Source organism: Ranitomeya imitator, chromosome 3, assembly GCF_032444005.1.
Source record: "Ranitomeya imitator isolate aRanImi1 chromosome 3, aRanImi1.pri, whole genome shotgun sequence".
Classification (NCBI taxonomy): domain Eukaryota; kingdom Metazoa; phylum Chordata; class Amphibia; order Anura; family Dendrobatidae; genus Ranitomeya; species Ranitomeya imitator.
Genome location: NC_091284.1, coordinates 449137000 through 449158748, shown reverse-complemented (window position 1 = coordinate 449158748; position 21749 = coordinate 449137000).

Here is a 21749-nt window from a genome sequence, read left to right as displayed (position 1 = left end):
CCTCCCACCGGCAGCAACCCTTTTGCGTACTATGAGGGGCCCAGTGCCAGTGACGTCGCCAACGAGTATTCCTCCCCCCACCTGATGAAGGAACCTGCACCTTCATCTGCACCTTCCTCTTTGTCCCCGTGTAAGGTGGTATGGTATGCGGGAAGGGGGACCTGACTTTCAGCAGTGTAGCGTGCACGGGGAATGTTGCATTATGGGTTAATTTACCAGCAGACTCATCTATCACTGGCTGGGCAATGGGCAGGATGAGGGGGAAACAGATATGGGCCCAAAGAATAAAGTGGGCTAAATGCAGTTCAAAATTGGTAACAGGACTAACCAGGGGGCATTGTTTTGTTCAGTGGAGGACAACTGGAATGAGAGGCTGACACAGAGAGTAGGCCCAAATCAGTAAGTATATATAAGCAGGGTGCGTAATCCAATGAGTAACTCAAAGTAGAAAATAGCAATTGGATACCTAAAACTTGACTTTTATTAAGTTACGTTAAAAATTCAAAAAATGCGACATGTAACACCAAAAACACTGCACATGGGGGAAGGGAAACCTAGTGAGGAAAGTGCCCTATACCCTACACAGAAGGGAGGACTAACATAAATACATACAATAAAATGACAGTACCGATTGTTCCCTATTCTGGTATATTACCAGCCTAAGGGATGATGCCAAATACCACTATATATACAGTGGGAAAGCAAGCATATATCTTTTAGACCCCTTGGAAAAATGCAAATTCAATCTATCGACATTGTATTTCCAAACAGTCCACCATACGGGTCATACGTTAACCTGGACTGATATTTTACTGAAATCATAAATGCAGACTGATATCCAGCCTTTCAAAGCACCTGTTATACAGTTATCAGAACCAGTCATACAAAAGTGGTTAATTAATATCAGATACCAGCCCACAGTGTTATATTAGGAGGCTTTTAAAGGAATCTGAGAACCTGCATTAACCACTATGCCTGTCTGTGTCTGTGATATAGAATCTTTGGCCACCACTCCTGATATCTGGCCCTCTTTTTGTCCAAAAATCGACACCCGCATGTCAATGGGAGCTCCTGTCAGTGTCCAAAATATAGTGTTTGAGATACATCTGTATCATGCCACATGGTGCACACAAAGAACGAAGTATAGATTAACAAAATTCGTTTATTGTGAAGTGCCCAGCCCATGAGAAAATGCCTGTGGTATATATTTGGACATTTACTATAGTACATGCGCTGCACTATTTAGATTATTGGTGTGCTAGTGTGCCCAGCAGCGCACCATATGTATCTAGCTTTTTCGGTAAGGAGATAGTTAATAGTGTTCAGTAGGAATGCCATGCCCCCTAGAGGTGTCCTGCCTCCTGGGGATATTTGCATCTCTCCATAGAAACGAACGCTCTGAACATACCGGAAATACATCCTCGCTCTAAGGACGCGTCACACGCCGGGGGCTGGGTCTCGGGGACGCGCCAGAAGAATGAATCTATAAAAAAGCACAGAATGGGAGAGACCGGCTATAGCGGCAGATGCAGGTTTATACTCCCCTGATGATTCTATAGGATGAAACGCGTCGGGAGACGCTGGCCATAGCTGAGGCTTCTACTTTTCTCACCACTACAGGGGTACTCCAGATAGAGAGGAATCTCTCCAAAAATTTCCGGTGAGATCCACCCATATATATTTGGGGATTGTTTTGCACACATGTTGGTTAGATGCTTGTCCAGCTAAAACAAGCTATATGTGTTAGGAGTCGAGTTTCCTCTGCTGCACAGGGGGAATCTCGATCCGTCTCCGCTGCGGTCTCCCATTCCCCTCCAGCCGCAGTGGAGTCTGCTCAGCAGGGACGTCGATCCCAGCGTCTTGCTCAGTCTGACTCTGTGAGAAGAGTTATTGCTGCTTCTCCAGCTTCTGCCTTTGAAGCCTATTCTGGTCAGCAGTGAGCGGACTTCTCTGGGACTAAGTCCTTATCTGCACACACTGAGCATGCCCAGGGCAAGATCTCCCGTTGGAGATCGAGGGTCATGTGCTCAGGCTCTGCGGCACATTCCATTGGTCCTCTTGGCAGGTCCTAGAAGGGCAAAAGTTCTATAGCCATTTCCTGTGCTGCAGCTATATAAACTGCGCATGACCGCACGGCCATGCGCTAGTATTGTCTTACAATTGATATGTGTGTATGTGTGAGTGCAAGTCGTTCTTGGTTACCCCTTCCCTATTGAATGTCTGTTCGCGGAAGGTGTACGGCTGCAATCTAGCGCCCGACTTAGCCTACTACACTAAACACACATCACAGCGTCCTGTAGCTGTGCCTGCCAGTACGGCGCCGTGCGCCTGCCTTGCGCTTTCCATACCCAAGTCTGGGTGGTTAGTGGCGTCCGTTAGTGCGGCATCGCTCGCGCACTTGTGCGCTTATATTTCTGTAGGTTCTCTACACACCCAGTTGCGGTGTTGTGCCAGCAAGGGCCTAATCGGGCTTCAATCCCTTCTGGGGTTAAGTCCGCTGGCCACTTGCTCGCACTCTAGTGCGGTATTGCGGTCCTGTGAATTAACAGGATCGCTTTCTTCACGCTGGGTGAGGTTTAACCCACGCGTGTTTACTTTAGTGTACCGCTATTTAGTCTGCAAATTGCTAGCAGCAGGTTCTCACCTGCACGGTGGACCCCGGACTGCGAACGCATCTTTGTCACCTGTCTTGGTGCGTTCCGCCAGTCCTAACATAATACTAGCGCCAGGGTCTGGCTAGTAAATGGCAGACGGTCAGCGTCTACAGCAGTACATCCAGCAGCTGGAGGGTAGGTTGGCGGCTCTCGAGCGCACAACCTCAGCTGTGGACGTTACTGCTGTCGCTGTTCAGGCTGCAAGTGCAGCTGCAGCCAGTTTGTCCGCTGCTACCCCTGCTCCGACCTTATCCCGTCTCCCGCTTCCAGACAAGTTTGCTGGTGACAGTAAGCCATGTCGGGGATTCGTGAGCCAGTGCTCCATACATCTCGAGCTGCTGGCTGCACGTTTTCCTACGGAACGGGCGAAAGTGGGATTCATTATATCTCTCTTGTCGGGCAGGGCGTTGGAGTGGGCAACGCCGCTTTGGGAACGTGGTGATCGGGTGGTGCAGAGTGCTCCTATCTTCCTGGACGCTCTGAGGCAGGTCTTTCTGGGACCTCGTGTCACCCACGATACCGCGCTCCAATTGTTGGCAATTACTCAGGCTTCATCCATGGTCAGCCAGTTTGCCATCCTATTCCGGACTCTAGCTTCTGAGCTGGAATGGCCGGATAAAGTCCTTATTCCGGTGTTCTGGAAAGGACTGGCAGATCATGTGAAGGACGCCTTGGCCACCAGGGAGATTCCCGCCACACTGGAGGAGCTTATTACTATAGCTACCCGCATCGATCTCCGTTTTAACGAGCGGAGGTTGGAGCGGACCCAGTGTAGGCAGAGGTTTCGGCTGGCTCCCATCTTTGCCAAACCTCTAGAATCTCCTGTTATGGCGTCCGACTCCCATGAGGCCATGGAGGTTTCTCGAGCGGGATCTAGGTCTCAGACCGCTCGAGTACCTGTGCTATGTAAAAATTGCCAGCAACCGGGACATTTCGCTAATAAATGTCCACGGCGGTCGGGAAAACGATCGCGTCTAGTGTCCATTGGAGGAGGTTCACTGGACACCGCGGCAATTTCCTCAAAATTGTCCTTTAAAGGGACAATCCTGTTAGGCACATCCACTCTTACAGTAGAGCTTTGTGTGGATTCAGGAGCAGAGGGAAATTTTATGTCTTCTGCTTTTGCTCAGCGCCACGCAATACCTCTGGCTATGCTAGCCAAACCAGTAACCGTGAGAGTGGTGAATGGGTCGACACTTCCATTACAGATCACACATCAGACTGTCCCTTTCACGTTAGCCATGTCCCCATCCCACCAGGAGACTATTTCCCTTCTTGTCCTTCCCGAGGGAATGGATGAGATTCTGCTGGGAATGCCCTGGCTTCGTTTCCACTCCCCACATATTGAGTGGACCTCTGGGAGGATATTGGGTTGGAGTGAATCCTGCAAGGGCAGATGTGTGAAAGAGTGCGTTCAGGTTTCCACCACTGAGATACCCGCAGATCTCTCTACTCTCCCCAAACACTATTGGTCTTATGCAGACGTCTTTTCCAAAAAAGCCGCGGAGACCCTTCCGCCTCACCGTCCCTATGACTGTCCTATAGATCTCTTGCCTGGAGCAGAACCTCCTCGGGGACGTGTCTATCCCCTCTCTCTCCCGGAAACGGAGGCTATGTCCCAATACATCCAGGAGAATTTGGCAAGAGGATTTATTAGGAAGTCAGTGTCACCAGCTGGGGCAGGGTTCTTCTTCGTACAGAAGAAGAGTGGAGAGTTGCGTCCTTGCATAGACTACAGGGGTCTTAACGCCATCACCGTTAAAAATAAGTACCCGCTGCCCCTGATTTCTGAGCTTTTTGATAGGCTACGGGGAGCTAAGGTATTTACCAAATTAGACCTGCGGGGAGCTTATAACCTGATTCGCATTCGTGAGGGGGACGAATGGAAGACGGCGTTTAACACCAGAGATGGGCATTATGAGTATCTGGTGATGCCCTTCGGGCTCTGTAATGCCCCAGCCGTTTTCCAAGACTTTGTCAATGACATCTTCCGGGATATGCTTTCCACCTCGGTCGTAGTCTATCTGGATGATATTCTCATCTTCTCTCCAGATATTGACTCCCACCGGAGAGATGTTGGCAGAGTCTTCGACCTCTTACGGGCAAACTCTCTTTACGCAAAGTTGGAGAAGTGTGTGTTTGAGCAGGAGTCTTTACCTTTCCTGGGCTATATCATCTCTGCCCAAGGATTGGCTATGGATCCTGCCAAACTACAGGCTGTGATGGACTGGCAAGAACCCCATTCACTTAAAGCGGTGCAGCGCTTTATGGGGTTCATTAATTATTACCGCCAGTTCATCCCTCATTTCTCAACTTTGGTAGCTCCCTTGGTAGCCCTCACCAAGAAGGGAGCAAATCCCAAAGTGTGGTCTGAAGAGGTCTCCAGGGCCTTTTCTTCTACTAAGTCTCATTTTGCTAGCGCTCCCATCCTACATCGTCCCGATGTCGATAAGCCGTTTATAATGGAGGTGGATGCCTCTTCCGTTGGTGCTGGAGCAGTCCTCTTCCAGAAGGATGCTCAAGGTCGGAAGCATCCGTGCTTTTTCTTCTCCAAGACCTTCACACCAGCGGAGAGGAATTATTCCATCGGGGACAGGGAGTTGCTAGCGATGAAATTGGCTTTCTCTGAGTGGAGACATCTCTTGGAGGGGGCTCGTTTTCCCTTTCAAGTATTTACAGACCATAAAAATTTGCTATATTTGCAAACAGCCCAGAGGCTAAATTCTCGCCAGGCCAGATGGTCCTTATTCTTCTCCCGATTCCACTTCACCCTCCATTATGTCGCTGGGGAGAAGAACATTCGAGCTGATGCTCTTTCTCGCTCTGTTGTGTCATCTGAGGAGGAGGAAGGAGAGCCTCGGCTTATTGTTCCTTCTGAGAGCTTGAGAACCGTGGCTCCGGTGTCGCTTGAGTCTGTGCCTCCGGGCAAGACTTTTGTGCCCATAAATTTGCGACCGGAGGTTCTCTCTTGGGCTCATTCCTCCAGGGTGGGTGGACACTTTGGGACTAAAAGGACATCTGAGCTGCTGGCGAGGACATACTGGTGGCCGCATATGCTGCGAGATGTCAGGGATTACGTTCTGGCGTGTGTCTCATGCGCCAAAAATAAGTCTCCTCGACAACGGCCGTCTGGGTTACTCTATCCCTTGCCGGTGGCAGACAGGCCCTGGGAGATGGTCGGGATGGACTTTGTAGTGGGTTTGCCCAAGTCTCGCGGCTGTACCGTCATTTGGGTAATTACCGATCATTTCTCGAAAATGGTGCACTTGGTGCCGCTCCCACGGTTACCTTCTGCACGGGCCTTGGCAGCGTTGTTCATAAGACACATCTTCCGCCTACACGGCATGCCAGACAAAATTGTCAGTGACCGGGGTCCCCAGTTTGCGTCTCGGTTCTGGAGAGAGCTTTGTCGTCTTCTCAGCATTGAGTTAAATCTCTCTTCCGCATATCATCCCGAGACGAATGGGTTGGTAGAGAGGGCCAATCAGACTCTGGTCACATATCTGCGACATTTTGTTTCTGCCAGGCAGGATGACTGGGCATCTTTATTACCATGGGCAGAGTTCGCCCTTAATAACGCTGTTGCCGATTCCACCGGTCAGACTCCTTTCCTCCTTAATTACGGCCAGCATCCGCGGGTTCCTGTGCCTATGCCCGTGTCCTCTGCTGACTCCAGGGTGGCAGACTGGGCAGTGGAGGCACGGGACATTTGGGACCGCACTCAGGATGCCATTCGGGCCTCGAAGGAGAGAATGAGGTCCTCCGCCGATGCACATCGGCGCCCTGCCCCGGCCTTTGCTCCTGGCGACTTGGTGTGGCTCTCCGCCCGTAACATCAGGCTGCGAGTTGAGTCCACTAAGTTTGCTCCTCGCTACTTGGGTCCATTCAAGGTCCTCGAGCAGGTTAATCCCGTGGTCTACCGCCTGGCTCTTCCTCCACGCTTGGGTATCACCGACACCTTTCATGTGTCCCTCTTGAAACCCGTATACATGTCCCGGTTTTCCGAGTCATCTGCCGGGACATCGGGTTCGTCTACGGACGATTACGAGGTGAACGCTATTTTGGGGTACAAGGTGGTACGCGGCAAAAAGTTTTATTTGGTGGATTGGAAGGGTTATGGTCCAGAGGACAGGTCTTGGGAGCCTGCTGAAAACATTCGGGCCCCACAGCTCATTGCTGCCTTCGAGCGTAGCGAGGCCCAAGGAGGGGGGGGCCCTAGGAGGGGGGGTAATGTTAGGAGTCGAGTTTCCTCTGCTGCACAGGGGGAATCTCGATCCGTCTCCGCTGCGGTCTCCCATTCCCCTCCAGCCGCAGTGGAGTCTGCTCAGCAGGGACGTCGATCCCAGCGTCTTGCTCAGTCTGACTCTGTGAGAAGAGTTATTGCTGCTTCTCCAGCTTCTGCCTTTGAAGCCTATTCTGGTCAGCAGTGAGCGGACTTCTCTGGGACTAAGTCCTTATCTGCACACACTGAGCATGCCCAGGGCAAGATCTCCCGTTGGAGATCGAGGGTCATGTGCTCAGGCTCTGCGGCACATTCCATTGGTCCTCTTGGCAGGTCCTAGAAGGGCAAAAGTTCTATAGCCATTTCCTGTGCTGCAGCTATATAAACTGCGCATGACCGCACGGCCATGCGCTAGTATTGTCTTACAATTGATATGTGTGTATGTGTGAGTGCAAGTCGTTCTTGGTTACCCCTTCCCTATTGAATGTCTGTTCGCGGAAGGTGTACGGCTGCAATCTAGCGCCCGACTTAGCCTACTACACTAAACACACATCACAGCGTCCTGTAGCTGTGCCTGCCAGTACGGCGCCGTGCGCCTGCCTTGCGCTTTCCATACCCAAGTCTGGGTGGTTAGTGGCGTCCGTTAGTGCGGCATCGCTCGCGCACTTGTGCGCTTATATTTCTGTAGGTTCTCTACACACCCAGTTGCGGTGTTGTGCCAGCAAGGGCCTAATCGGGCTTCAATCCCTTCTGGGGTTAAGTCCGCTGGCCACTTGCTCGCACTCTAGTGCGGTATTGCGGTCCTGTGAATTAACAGGATCGCTTTCTTCACGCTGGGTGAGGTTTAACCCACGCGTGTTTACTTTAGTGTACCGCTATTTAGTCTGCAAATTGCTAGCAGCAGGTTCTCACCTGCACGGTGGACCCCGGACTGCGAACGCATCTTTGTCACCTGTCTTGGTGCGTTCCGCCAGTCCTAACAATATGCATATTTAAACCAAGTCCAGCACCGGTATATTTATTGTAAGGGAACGCCTAAGAATATTTCAAGTGCTACACGGTTCCATGTTTACAAGACGTCGGTGTACAGTTGTTTATTTTGGACGTAGGTGTTAGATTTAAAGCCTCATTGCTATGCTGCTACAAACTGACAGTTACTGTGATTTGTGTTGACAAATGGTGCATGTGAATATACAACTAGTGGGAAAAGCCTCCTGATATAACACCACTGGACACAGACAGGCATAGTGGTTAATGCAGGTTCTCAGATTCCTTTAAAAGCCTCCTAATATAACACTGTGGGCTGGTATCTGATATTAATTAACCACTTTTGTATGACTGGTTCTGATAACTGTATAACAGGTGCTTTGAAAGGCTGGATATCAGTCTGCATTTATGATTTCAGTAAAATATCAGTCCAGGTTAACGTATGACCCGTATGGTGGACTGTTTGGAAATACAATGTCGATAGATTGAATTTGCATTTTTCCAAGGGGTCTAAAAGATATATGCTTGCTTTCCCACTGTATATATAGTGGTATTTGGCATCATCCCTTAGGCTGGTAATATACCAGAATAGGGAACAATCGGTACTGTCATTTTATTGTATGTATTTATGTTAGTCCTCCCTTCTGTGTAGGGTATAGGGCACTTTCCTCACTAGGTTTCCCTTCCCCCATGTGCAGTGTTTTTGGTGTTACATGTCGCATTTTTTGAATTTTTAACGTAACTTAATAAAAGTCAAGTTTTAGGTATCCAATTGCTATTTTCCAAATCAGTAAGTATTCTAAATGCAGTTCAAATTTGGCAACAGTAGTAAACCGGCGGCACAGCTTTGTTCACTGTAGGAAAACAGCAAGGAGCGGCAGACACAGATAGAAGGCCCCAACCCAACTAGTAGGCCTAATGCAGTGTTGTTTTCAACAACTACTAAACAAGAGGCAGGAGATCGAAGCAATGGAGAGGAAACCTGGGGAACACCTTGGCATGGAAGACACCGTCTCTACACCCCAGACCCAACTTGTAGGCCGAATGCAGTGTTGTTTTCAACAACTACTAAACGAGAGCCAGAAGATTGAAGCAATGGAGAGGCAACCTGGGGAACACCTTGGAGCGGAAGACACCGTCTCTACACCCCAGACCCAACTTGTAGGCCGAATGCAGTGTTGTTTTCAACAACTACTAAACAAGAGCTTTAAGATTGAAGCAATGGACAGGCAACCTGGAGAACACCTTGGAGTGGAAGACACCGTCTCTACACCCCAGACCCAACTTGTAGGCCGAATGCAGTGTTGTTTTCAACAACTACTAAACAAGAGCTTTAAGATTGAAGCAATGGAGAGGCAACCTGGGGAACACCTTGGAGTGGAACACACCGTCTCTACACCCCAGACCAAACTTGTAGGCCGAATGCAGTGTTGTTTTCAACAACTACTAAACAATTGCTTTAAGATTGAAGCAATGGAGAGGCAACCTGGGGAACACCTTGGAGTGGAACACACCGTCTCTACACCCCAGACCCAACTTGTAGGCCGAATGCAGTGTTGTTTTCAACAACTACTAAACAGGAGCTTTAAGATTGAAGCAATGGAGAGGCAACCTGGGGAACACCTTGGAGTGGAACACACCGTCTCTACACCCCAGACCCAACTTGTAGGCCAAATGCAGTGTTGTTTTCAACAACTACTAAATGAGAGCCAGAAGATTAAAGCAATGAAGAGGCAACCTGGGGAACACCTTGGAGTGGAACACACCGTCTCTACACCCCAGACCCAATTTGTAGGCCGAATGCAGTGTTGTTTTCAACAACTACTAAACAAGAGCTCTAAGATTGAAGCAATGGAGAGGCAACCTGGGAAACACCTTGGAGCAGAACACACCGTCTCTACACCCCAGACCCAACTTGTAGGCCGAATCCAGTGTTGTTTTCAACAACAACTAAACAAGAGCTTTAAGATTGAAGCAATGGAGAGGCAACCTGGGGAACACCTTGGAGAGGAACACACCGTCTCTACACCCCAGACCAAACTTGTAGGCCGAATGCAGTGTTGTTTTCAACAACTACTAAACGAGATCTAGAAGCTCTAAGCTATGGAGAGGAAAACTGGGGAACACCTTGGAGCGGCAGACACCGTTAGTAGGCCCTACAGAAGTAGTAGTAGTAGCCCCAATGCAGTTTTCAAATTCATATAGGCTGAAAACCAGACTATTGACGCTCAGCTTTTTTAAAAGGAGGACAGCTGTATTGAGTGGCGCAGACAGACACAGGTAGTAGGCCTTAAACACAACATTTGGCTCAATGCAGTTTAAAAAAGGTTACAGGGGTACACAGGCAGCATTGTCTGTTCAGTGGAGGACAATTTCAATTATGGGCCACAGACAGAGTTTGTATGCCTACTATTAAAAAAAGGATGCTCTATGCAATTTAAAATAGGTTCCAGGGGTACACGGGCAGCAGTGGTCTGGTCAGTGGAGGACTAGTGGAAGGGGGGACCGCAGACAGGCGTAGTAGGCCTAACATAACAAAATTTGGCTGTAGGCACTTTTAAATTGGTTCCAGGGGTACACGGGCAGCAGTAGACAGGTCACTGGAGGACGGGTGGAAGGAGGGACCGCAGAAAGGCGTAGTAGGCCTAACATAACAAAATTTGGCTGTAGGCACTTTTAAATTGGTTCCAGGGGTACACGGGCAGCAGTAGACAGGTCACTGGAGGACTAGTGGAAGGAGGGACCGCAGACAGGCGTAGTAGGCCTAACATAACAAAATTTGGCTGTAGGCACTTTTAAATTGGTTCCAGGGGTACACGGGCAGCAGTAGACAGGTCACTGGAGGACTAGTGGAAGGAGGGACTGCAGACAGGCGTAGTAGGCCTAACATAAAAAAATTTGGCTGTAGGCACTTTTAAATTGGTTCCAGGGGTACACGGGCAGCAGTAAACAGGTCACTGGAGGACTAGTGGAAGGAGGGACCACAGACAGGCGTAGTAGGCCTAACATAACAAAATTTGACTGTAAGCACTTTTAAATTGGTTCCAGGGGTACACGGGCAGCAGTATACAGGTCACTGAAGGACTAGTGGAAGGAGGGACCGCAGACAGGCGTAGTAGGCCTAACATAACAAAATTTGGCTGTAGGCACTTTTAAATTGGTTCCAGGGGTACACGGGCAGCAGTAGACAGGTCACTGGAGGACTAGTGGAAGGAGGGACCGCAGACAGGCGTAGTAGGCCTAACATAACAAAATTTGGCTGTAGGCCCTTGCAATTCTCTTGCAGGGGTACGCAGGCAGCATTGGTGTTGTCAGCGGAGGCCGATTGTAATGAGTGTCTGCCAGTTAGTACTCCAAAAAAATAAATAGATGTTAATGTCTCGCATTACAACAAAACCAAAACACAAAAGGGTGGAATACTTAGGTACAGGGGTGGGCTCCTCTACTGAGTTTTAGACCTAGTAATTTGGTGCTAATGATTTACTGGTGTAAATATAGGACACTGCCCCTGACTATGTTAAGTACCATCATACATGTCAACACATTGGTATTGTCAGTGCCAGGCATTGAGTGATGTCAGCGCATAGACTAAACATCGGTGGAACTGTGAGAGACAATTGTGCAAGTGGTAGAGCAATGTTTGAGCTGGGGGGGGGACTCTCTTGTGGCCGGCGGTACAGGCCCAGGGCCCCTCATGTTACAACAGTGTGTCTGACGTTGGGTGCGCACCACCACCACCAGAGACACTTTATTGTACTATGAGGGACCCAGTGGCAGTGCTGTCGACCAAAAGCGGGCACACCCACCTCTTCAGACAAACGGCACTCTCACAGGTGCTTGCGCCAAGTGGCGAGACCACGGCCCCGTGGGGGGGATTTTGGCCATTTAGGGAGGTGTAAACATGTCGTATGCTGGACAATCAGCTGCTGCAAATTGCGCGATTGGAAAAGTCAGTCAGAGTAGTCCACACTTTCATAGGAAAGCTAGGTGTCAGCCGGGCAAGGTGGGGCAAAAGAATTTGAAATCCAGTTGTGGTTCATTTTAATGAATGTTAGATCATCAACATTTTGGGTAGCCAGACGAGTCCTTTTTTCGGTTAATATTGAACCTGCAGCACTGAATACTCTTTCTGATAGGACACTAGCTGCCGGGCAAGCAAGCTCCTGCAATGCATATTCTGCCAATTCTGGCCAGGTGTCTAATTTGGATGCACAGTAACCAAATGGGAATGACGGTTGAGGGAGAACATCGATAAGGGATGAAAAATAGTTAGTAACCATACTGGACAAATGTTGTCTCCTGTCACTTTGAATTGATGCTGTAGTATCTGTCCTGTCTGTGGTCATAGCAAAATCACTCCACAACCTGGTCAGAAAACCCCTCTGTCCAACGCCACTTCTGATTTCTGCCCCTCTAACTCCTCTGGTCTGCTGGCCCCTGCAGCTCGTGTGAGAACGATCACGGGCGCTGTGTGCTGGGAATGCCTGAAGCAAACGGTCAACAAGAGTTGATTGTTTGGTTGCTAATATTAGTTCCAAGTTCTCATGTGGCATAATATGTTGCAATTTGCCTTTATAGCGAGGATCAAGGAGGCAGGCCAACCAGTAATCGTCATCGTTCATCATTTTAGTAATGCGTGGGTCCCTTTTGAGGATACGTAAGGCATAATCCGCCATGTGGGCCAAAGTTCCAGTTGTCAAATCTGCGGTTGTGCTGGGTTAAGGGGCTGTTTCAGGCAAATCTATGTCACTTGTGTCCCTCAAAAAAACAGAACCCGGCATTGCCACGCCACCAATTTCCCGTGGCCCCGGAAAATCTTCCTCATTATAAAAAATACTCATCCCCATCATCCTCCTCGTCCTCCTCCTCCTGTTCACCCGCTATCTCGTCCTGTACACTGCCCTGACCAGACAATGGCTGACTGTCATCAAGGCTTTCCTCCTCCTCTGCTGCAGACGCCTGCTCCTTTATGTGCGTCAAACTTTGTATCAGCAGACGCGTTAGGTGGATGCTCATGCTTATTATGGCGTTGTCTGCACTTACCAGCTGTGTGCATTACTCAAAACACTGAAGGACTTACATAGTAACATAGTAACATAGTTAGTAAGGCCAAAAAAAGACATTTGTCCATCCAGTTCAGCCAATATTCCATCATAATAAATCCCCAGATCTACGTCCTTCTACAGAACCTAATAATTGTATGATACAATATTGTTCTGCTCCAGGAAGACATCCAGGCCTCTCTTGAACCCCTCGACTGAGTTCGCCATCACCACCTCCTCAGGCAAGCAATTCCAGATTCTCACCGCGCTAACAGTAAAGAATCCTCTTCTATGTTGGTGGAAAAACCTTCTCTCCTCCAGACGCAAAGAATGCCCCCTTGTGCCCGTCACCTTCCTTGGTATAAACAGATCCTCAGCGAGGTATTTGTATTGTCCCCTTATATACTTATACATGGTTATTAGATCGCCCCTCAGTCGTCTTTTTTCTAGACTAAATAATCCTAATTTTGCTAATCTATCTGGGTATTGTAGTTCTCCCATCCCCTTTATTAATTTTGTTGCCCTCCTTTGTACTCTCTCTAGTTCCATTATATCCTTCCTGAGCACCGGTGCCCAAAACTGGACACACTACTCCATGTGCGGTCTAACTAGGGATTTGTACAGAGGCAGTATAATGCTCTCATCATGTGTATCCAGACCTCTCTTAATGCACCCCATGATCCTGTTTGCCTTGGCAGCTGCTGCCTGGCACTGGCTCCTCCAGGTAAGTTTATCATTAACTAGGATCCCCAAGTCCTTCTCCCTGTCAGATTTACCCAGTGGTTTCCCGTTCAGTGTGTAATGGTGATATTGATTCCTTCTTCCCATGTGTATAACCTTACATTTATCATTGTTAAACCTCATCTGCCACCTTTCAGCCCAAGTTTCCAACTTATCCAGATCCATCTGTAGCAGAATACTATTTTCTCTTGTATTAACTGCTTTACATAGTTTTGTATCATCTGCAAATATCGATATTTTACTGTGTAAACCTTCTACCAGATCATTAATGAATATGTTGAAGAGAACAGGTCCCAATACCGACCCCTGCGGTACCCCACTGGTCACAGCGACCCAGTTAGAAACTATACCATTTATAACCACCCTCTGCTTTCTATCACTAAGCCAGTTACTAACCCATTTACACACATTTTCCCCCAGACCAAGCATTCTCATTTTGTGTACCAACCTCTTGTGCGGCACGGTATCAAACGCTTTGGAAAAATCGAGATATACCATGTCCAATGACTCACCGTGGTCCAGCCTATAGCTTACCTCTTCATAAAAACTGATTAGATTGGTTTGACAGGAGCGATTTCTCATAAACCCATGCTGATATGGAGTTAAACAGTTATTCTCATTGAGATAATCCAGAATAACATCCTTCAGAAACCCTTCAAATATTTTACCAACAATAGAGGTTAGACTTACTGGCCTATAATTTCCAGGTTCACTTTTAGAGCCCTTTTTGAATATTGGCACCACATTTGCTATGCGCCAGTCCTGCGGAACAGACCCCATCGCTATAGAGTCCCTAAAAATAAGAAATAATGGTTTATCTATTACATTACTTAGTTCTCTTAGTACTCGTGGGTGTATGCCATCCGGACCCGGAGATTTATCTATTTTAATCTTATTTAGCCGGTTTCGCACCTCTTCTTGGGTTAGATTTGTGACCCTTAATATAGGGTTTTCATTGTTTCTTGGGATTTCACCTAGCATTTCATTTTCCACCGTGAATACCGTGGAGAAGAAGGTGTTTAATATGTTAGCTTTTTCCTCGTCATCTACAACCATTCTTTCCTCACTTTTTTTAACATGTCTTGTATCTTCGACCACTGCACACCTGACAACTCCATGTCTGCCATCCTACTGCCTGCCCGTGTATGTGTATCCTCCCACAAATACATAACAGCACGCCTCTGTTCGCACAGTCTCTGAAGCATGTGCAGTGTTGAGTTCCACCTTGTTGCAACGTCTATGATTAGGCGATGCTGGGGAAGGTTCAAAGACCGCTGATAGGTCTGCATACGGCTGGAGTGTACGGGCGAACGGCGGATATGCGAGCAAAGTCCGCGCACTTTGAGGAGCAGGTCGGATAACCCCGGATAACTTTTCAGGAAGCACTGCCACACCAGGTTTAAGGTGTGAGCCAGGCAAGGAATGTGTTTCAGTTGGGAAAGGGAGATGGCAGCCATGAAATTCCTTCCGTTATCACTCACTACCTTGCCTGCCTCAAGATCTACAGTGCCCAGCCACGACTGCGTTTCTTTCTGCAAGAACTCGGACAGAACTTCTGCGGTGTGTCTGTTGTCGCCCAAACACTTCATAGCCAATACAGCCTGCTGACGTTTGCCACTAGCTGCCCCATAATGGGACAACTGGTGTGCAACTGTGGCAGCTGCGGATGGGGTGGTTGGGCGACTGCGGTCTGTGGACGAGCTCTTGCTTCTGCAGGGGGACGAGGAGGAGGGGGTGCGAACGGCTACAGCCAACTGTTTCCTAGACCGTGGGCTAGGCAGAACTGTCCCAAAATTGCTGTCCCCTGTGGACCCTGCATCCACCACATTCACCCAGTGTGCCGTGATGGACACGTAACGTCCCTGGCCATGCCTACTGGTCCATGCATCTGTTGTCAGGTGCACCTTTGTACTCACAGATTGCCTGAGTGCATGGACGATGCGCTCTTTAACATGTTGGTGGAGGGCTGGGATGGCTTTTTGCGAAAATAAGTGTCGACTGGGTAGCTCGTAGCGTGGTACAGCATAGTCCATCAGGGCTTTGAAAGCTTCGCTTTCAACTAACCGGTAGGGCATCATCTCTAACGAGATTAGTCTAGCTATGTGGGCGTTCAAACCCTGTGTACGTGGATGCGAGGCTAAGTACTTCCTTTTTCTAACCAGAGTCTCATGTAAGGTGAGCTGGACTGGAGAGCTGGAGATCGTGGAACTAGCGGGGGTGCCGGTGGACATGGCAGACTGAGAGACGGTTGGAGACGGTATTGTTGCCGCCAGTGCCCTAGAAGCAGTGTTTTCTACTACGAAACTGGTGATTCCCTGACCCTGACTGCTTTGGCCTGGCAAAGAAACCTGCACAGATACTGCAGGTGGTGCGGAAAATGGTGGCCTTACACTGACGGAAGGGATGTAGCGTTGCTGACTAGCTTCATTGGCCGAGGGTGCTACAACCTTAAGGGACGTTTGGTAGTTAGTCCAGGCTTGCAAATGCATGTTGGTTAAATGTCTATGCATGCAACTTGTATTTAGACTTTTCAGATTCTGACCTCTGCTTAAGATAGTTGAACATTTTTGACAGATGACTTTGCGCTGATCAATTGGATGTTGTTTAAAAAAATGCCAGACTGCACTCTTTCTAGCATCGGATCCCTTTTCAGGCATTGCAGACTGAGCTTTAACCGGATGGTCACGCTGTCCTCCAACAGGTTTTGGCTTTGCCACGCGTTTTGGGCCATCTACGGGCCCGGCAGATGGAACCTGTTGCGATGTTGATGCCTGCTGCAGCCCCTCCTCCTCCGCTTCAGAACTACTGCCGCCTGCATCCTGTTCCCGCAATGGCTGCCAATCGGGGTCAACAACTGGGTCATCTATAACCTCCTCTTCTAGCTCGTGTGCAACTTCGTCTGTGTCACCGTGTAAGTCGCTGGTATAGCGTTTGTGACGGGGCAACATTCTGGATCAGTACCCTGCGAGGGCAATGTTGTGGTCTGAGTCAAAGGACCAGGAGAGTAGTCTGGCTGTGCCTGTGCATCAGTGCACTCCATGTCAGATTCAACTTGTAATGGGCATGGCCTGTTAACTGTTTCACTTTCTAAGCCAGGGACGGTATGTGTAAAGAGCTCCATGGAGTAACCCGTTGTGTCGCCTGCTGCATCCTTCTCTGTTGCTGTTTTTGCTGAAGAGGACAAGGAAGTGACTTGTCCCTGACCGTGAACATCCACTAACGACGCGCTGCTTTTACATTTACCAGTTTCAGAAGAGGAGGCAAAAGAGCTAGAGGCTGAGTCAGTAAGGTAAGCCAAAACTTGCTCTTGCTGCTCCGGCTTTAAAAGCGGTTTTCCTACTCCCAGATAAGGGAGCGTTCGAGGCCTTGTGTAGCCAGACGACGAACCTGGCTCCACAGCTCGAGACTTAGGTGCTATATTTTTTTTCCCACGACCACCCGATGCTCCACTACCACTACCATCATTACCAGCTGGCAATGAACGCCCACGGCCACGACCTCTTCCACCAGACTTCCTCATTGTTTTAAAAACGTCACCAAACTAACGGTATTTGTTACTGTCAAACAACTTACAAGGTGAACTCTAACTTCTGTATGATTTAGATATCCCTTTATAGGTGGGTGAGACCGCAAGGAAAATCAGGCACGATGTTAGACACTGTTTTCTGTGGCACCAAATGAGAGAGATGCCACACACGCAGGACTGTCACTCAAGCACAAAGGCCAATATTAATCTCCCACTGTTTTTTTTTTTCAGGGAGAATTTAGATACCAAATTTAAAAAAAAAAACACTAGGCTTTCTATGGCCCACTATTTAAGAGAGATGGCACACTCAGGACTGGCAGACAAGCAGAAAGGCCAATATTAATCTCCCACAGGTTTTTTTTTTCAGGGAGAATTTAGATACCAAATAAAAAAATAAAAAAAACACTAGGCTTTCTATGGCCCACTATTTAAGAGAGATGGCACACTCAGGACTGGCAGACAAGCAGAAAGGCCAATATTAATCTCCCACAGGTTTTTTTTTTCAGGGAGAATTTAGATACCAAATTTAAAAAAAAAAAAACTAGGCATTCTATGGCCCACTATTTAAGAGAGATGGCACAATCAGGACTGGCAGACAAGCAGAAAGGCCAATATTAATCTCCCACTTTTTTTTTATTTTTTCAGGGAGAATTTAGATACCAAATTTAAAAAAAAAAACACTAGGCTTTCTATGGCCCACTATTTAAGAGAGATGGCACACTGAGGACTGGCACTCAAGCAGAAAGACCAATATTAATCTCCCACGTTTTTTTTTATTTTATCAGGGGGAATATGGATACCAAATTAAAAAAAAAAAAAAAAACTAGGCTTTCTATGGCCCACTATTTAAGAGAGATGGCACAATCAGGACTGGCAGACAAGCAGAAAGGCCAATATTAAGCTCCCACGTTTTTTTTTTCAGGGAGAATTTAGATACCAAATTTAAAAAAAAAAACTAGGCTTTCTATGGCCCACTATTTAAGAGAGATGGCACACTCAGGACTGGCAGACAAGCAGAAAGGCCAATATTAAGCTCCCACTGTTTTTTTTTTTTCAAGGAGAATTTAGATACCAAATTTTTTTTTTTTTTTTAAACTAGGCTTTCTATGGCCCACTATTTAAGAGAGATCACACACTGAGGACTGGCAGACAAGCAGAAAGGCAAATATTAATCTCCCACGTTTTTTAAAATTTTTTCAGGCAGAATTTAGATACCAAATTAAAAAAATAAATAAATAAAAGGCTTTCTATGGCCCACTATTTAACCCCTCTGTGACCTTAGATGTACTATCCCGTCGAGGTGCCCTGGGCCTATCTGACCCTGGACGGGATAGTACGTCATAGCGATCGGCAGCGCTCGGGGGGGAGCGCCACCGATCGCGGCCGGGTGTCAGCTGCTTATCGCAGCCGACATCCGGCACTATGTGCCAGGAGCGGTCACGGACCGCCCCCGGCACATTAACCCCCGACACACCGCGATCAAAGATGATTGCGGTGTGCCGGTGGTACAGGGAAGCATCGTGCAGGGAGGGGGCTCCCTGCGGGCTTCCCTGAGCCCCCCGCAGCAACGCGATGTGATCGCGTTGCTGCGAGGATCTTACCTCCCTACCTGCTTGCTCCAGGCCCGGGTCCAAGATGGCCGCGGATCCGGGTCCTGCAGGGAGGGATGTGGCTTCACAGAGCCTGCTCAGAGCAGGCACTGTGAAGCCTGTTGTGAATTCTGTGGCAGAGCACCCTCCTGTGGTCACAAGTGGTACTTCGGCTGATTCTCTCTGGGAGCTTCCGTTTGTGGAGGAAAGTGGTACTGCGGCTTCTGAGTTTCCTCCCTCAGGTGATCTGGTGAGGTCGTTAGGTGCTTCTCTACTTAACTCCACCTAATGCTTTGATCCATGCTTCCTGTCAATGTTCCAGTGTTGGACTTGTTTTTCCCTGGATCATTCCTGTGGCCTGCTGCTCTGCATAGCTAAGTTCTTCTTTGCTATTTGTTTGCTATTTTTTCTGTCCAGCTTGTCTAATTGTTTTGCTGGAAGCTCTGGGTTGCAAAGGGTGTACCTCCGTGCCGTTAGTTCGGTACGGAGGGTCTTTTTGCCCCCTTTGCGTGGTTTTCTTTAGGGTTTTGTGTAGACCGCAAAGTTATCTTTCCTATCCTCGCTCTGTTAAGAAAGTCGGGCCTCACTTTGCTGAATCTATTTCATCCCTACGTTTGTCTTTTCATCTTTACTCACAGTCATTATATGTGGGGGGCTGCCTTTTCCTTTGGGGTATTTCTCTGAGGCAAGGTAGGCTTATTTTCTATCTTCAGGCTAGTTAGTTTCTCAGGCTGTGCCGAGTTGCATAGGCAGAGTTAGGCGCAATCCACGGCTGCCTCTAGTGTTGTTTGGAGAGGATTAGGGATTGCGGTCTGCAGAGTTCCCACGTCTCAGAGCTCGTTCTATTATTTTGGGTTATTGTCAGATCACTGTATGTGCTCTGACCTCCATGTCCATTGTGATACTGAATTGCCTTTCATAACAGTACAGGAAGCCAAAAGTACTAATGATTCTCAATAGAGGGAAAAAAGAAGTTCTGAGACCATTTTTTTTTCTTTGCACTGTGTTTTGCCTTTTTTTTCCCCTAGACATTTGGGTGGTTCAGGACACAGGTGTAGCGATGGACATTAGAAGTCTGTCTTCATTTGTGGATCAGCTCTCGGCAAGAGTACAAAAGATTCAAGACACTATTGATCAAAAATCTATGTTAGAACCAAGAATTCCTATTCCTGATTTGTTTTTTGGAGATAGAACTAAGTTTCTGAGTTTCAAAAATAATTGTAAGCTATTTCTGGCCTTGAAACCTCGTTCCTCTGGTGATCCAGTTCAACAGGTTTTGATTATTATTTCTTTTTTGCGCGGTGACCCTCAGGACTGGGCATTTTCTCTTGCACCAGGAGATCCTGCATTAAGTAATATCGATGCGTTTTTCCTGGCGCTCGGATTGCTGTACGATGAGCCTAATTCAGTGGATCAGGCAGAAAAGAATTTGCTGGCTCTTTGTCAGGGTCAGGATGAGATAGAGGTATATTGTCAGAAATTTAGAAAGTGGTCAGTGCTCACTCAATGGAATGAATCTGCGCTGGCAGCTATGTTCAGAAAGGGTCTCTCTGAAGCCCTTAAGGATGTCATGGTGGGATTTCCTATGCCTGCTGGTTTGAATGAGTCTATGTCTTTGGCCATTCAGATCGGTCGACGCTTGCGTGAGCGTAAATCTGTGCACCATTTGGCGGTATTACCTGAGCTTAAACCTGAGCCTATGCAGTGCGATAGGACTTTGACCAGAGTTAAACGGCAAGAACACAGACGTCTGAATGGGCTGTGTTTCTACTGTGGTGATTCCACTCATGCTATCTCTGATTGTCCTAAGCACACTAAGCGGTTCGCTAGGTCTGCCACCATTGGTACGGTACAGTAAAAATTTCTTCTGTCCGTTACCTTGATCTGTTCTTTCTCATCGTATTCTGTCATGGCGTTTGTGGATTCAGGCGCTGCCCTGAATTTGATGGACTTGGAATATGCTAAGCGTTGTGGGTTTTTCTTGGAGCCCTTGCAGTGTCCTATTCCATTGAGAGGAATTGATGCTACGCCTTTGGCCAAGAATAAGCCTCAATACTGGACCCAGCTGACCATGTGCATGGCTCCTGCACATCAGGAGGTTATTCGCTTTCTGGTGTTGCATAATCTGCATGATGTGGTCGTGTTGGGGTTGCCATGGCTACAAGCCCATAATCCAGTATTGGATTGAAAATCCATGTCGGTGTCTAGCTGGGGTTGTCAGGGGGTACATGGTAATGTTCCATTTCTGTCAATTTCGTCATCCACCCCTTCTGAGGTTCCAGAGTTCTTGTCTGATTACCGGGATGTATTTGATGAGCCCAAGTCTGATGCCCTACCTCCGCATAGGGATTGTGATTGTGCTATCAATTTGATTCCTGGTAGTAAATTCCCAAAAGGTCGACTGTTTAATTTATCTGTGCCTGAGCACATCGCTATGCGCAGTTATGTGAAGGAATCCCTGGAGAAGGGGCATATTCGCCTGTTATCGTCGCCATTAGGAGCAGGGTTCTTTTTTGTAGCCAAGAAGGATGGTTCGCTGAGACCTTGTATAGATTATCGCCTTCTTAATAAGATCACTGTTAAATTTCAGTACCCCTTGCCATTGTTATCTGATTTGTTTGCTCGGATTAAGGGGGCTAGTTGGTTCACCAAGATAGATCTTCGTGGTGCGTATAATCTGGTGCGAATCAGGCGAGGCGATGAATGGAAAACTGCATTTAATACGCCTGAGGGTCATTTTGAGTATCTAGTGATGCCATTCGGACTTGCCAATGCTCCATCAGTGTTTCAGTCCTTTATGCATGACATCTTCCGAGAGTACCTGGATAAATTCCTGATTGTGTACTTGGATGACATTTTGATCTTCTCGGATGATTGGGAGTCTCATGTGAAGCAGGTCAGAACGGTTTTTCAGGTCCTGCGTGCTAATTCTTTGTTTGTGAAGGGATCAAAGTGTCTCTTTGGTGTGCAGAAGGTTTCATTTTTGGG